The sequence below is a fragment of the Elephantulus edwardii genome, unplaced genomic scaffold, assembly GCF_000299155.1.
Source record: "Elephantulus edwardii isolate Elephantulus edwardi_28Jun2011 unplaced genomic scaffold, EleEdw1.0 scaffold00020, whole genome shotgun sequence".
Taxonomy (NCBI): domain Eukaryota; kingdom Metazoa; phylum Chordata; class Mammalia; order Macroscelidea; family Macroscelididae; genus Elephantulus; species Elephantulus edwardii.
The window spans coordinates 24,462,913-24,464,701 of NW_006399770.1; the positions used below are offsets into that span (position 1 = coordinate 24,462,913).

The 1,789-nt window shown below is 40.9% G+C and overlaps 1 pseudogene; it reads right to left on the bottom strand.

Moving 5' to 3' along the window:
* Positions 1-770: 770 nt before the first annotated feature.
* The window catches only part of LOC102847790, a 3,248-nt pseudogene continuing 2,229 nt past the window's right edge, over positions 771-1,789 (bottom strand).

Consider the following 1,789-nt stretch of genomic DNA (forward strand, 5'->3'; position numbering starts at 1 on the left):
ACACACACATTTAGCAAGCAGTTGAAAAGATCACAGCCTGGATCAGGCTTCTCTGGACTGACATTGTTGCTCTTTAGCATTCCTGGGAGGTACATGACAGCACACTTTCCCATATCAACTCATTTTTTTTCCTAATTTTTATTTCTTGACTGCTAGTGCCAAGAGTGTTGATTGTGGATCCAAACAAGGTGAAACTGTTAACAGTCTCAATCTCTTCTCCATGGTACTCTCAACTGGCCTAGTGGTAAGAATTTTTGTCTTCTTGATGTTGAGCTTCAATCCATACTGAAAGGTGCTGTCCTTGACCTTCTTACAGCAAACTCAAGTCCTCCTCAATTTTGGTAAGGAAGGTTGTGTTATCTGCATAACATAAGTTGTACACGAATCTTCCTCCAATCCCAATGCAACATTCTTCTTCATAAAGTCCAGCTTCCAAAACGATCTGTTCTACGCACAAATTGAAAAGTTATGGAGAAATGATCAGTTCCTGACACAGGCCTTTATTTTTTTGTTAATCCTTAATGAGTCCCAAAGTTTTTGACAAGTTTTTGTTCAGGTAGTTTCCATTTAAAAAGGACTGATTTTAAAAACAAATAGTGTAAAACTGTTACATGGCAAAGAAAATAATTGGTTCACACTTCTTTCCTTCTGAAAGTTTTACAGTACATTACCATTAGCCAGTCTTTTACTACTAAACTTAAATGGCCAAATGAAACAAACAGTTCTAAGACTGTTCTTCTGTCACTAGTTAAGATTTAGGTGACCATAGTTTATGGGTAATACTCAGCCTTCTGAGCAGACTTGATCTTGCCAGCTCCAGTAGTCTTTTTCCCCTTGCTTTGATGACACCTCACAGCAACAGTCTGGATCACGTCACAGAAAAAATAACCCAAAGGAGGATAGTCAGAAAAGCTCTCGACACACATGGGTTTGCCAGGAAACATAGGAACAATGGCAACATCACCAAACTTTAAGAAATTGGGAGGGTCTTCCAGCTTCTTAACAGAATGGTGATCAATCTTCTCTTTCAGCTCAGCAATGTGAGCTGCATGACAATCCAGCACAAATGCATAACCAGCACTGATTTGGACAGAATGGTGTAAAATGATCACTTGAGTAGTGAAGCCAGCTGCTTCTATTAGTGGGTCATTTTTTTTTTTCTGTCACCTGCCATGTTGCCAAGCTGAACATCTTTTACAGAGATAGTCAACATTGAAGCCAATATTGTGAACAGGCAGAGCTTTCCTCAAAGGCTTTTGATGCATTTCAACAGATTTTACTTCAGTGGTAACATTGGGGCAAATATGGCCATCATGACAAACTTGATAATAACTGTCTCTACTCTAACCACAGGAAAAGTACTATTACCACCAATCTTGCAGACATCCTGGAGAGGCAGACACAGTGTCTTCTGCTGGACCAGCTGGTGACAGGATACAGTCCAAAACTTCAAGCAGAGCGGTTTCACAGGCACTATCATCCTTCTGGGTGACTTTCCATCCCTTGAATCAAAGCATATTAGTTCTTTGCATGCTGCTACCACTCCAAATTGGCACAAACGCCAACTGTATGTCAGAGTTGTGGCCAATTTTCTTGAGGCAGACTTTCTTAGAAGCCAAGAAAGCTTAAGATACAAGCTGACAGATCATGGGTTGGACAATGGAAGATATTTTCTGAAGGGACTTGGCAGATGAGAAGGGTTATCCTGGTGGAGGGTGGAGCTGGGAAGTAAGTGGGTCAAGGCTCTGGGCTAAGAGTGGGGTCAACACTGTAACTAATGCTTAACTCC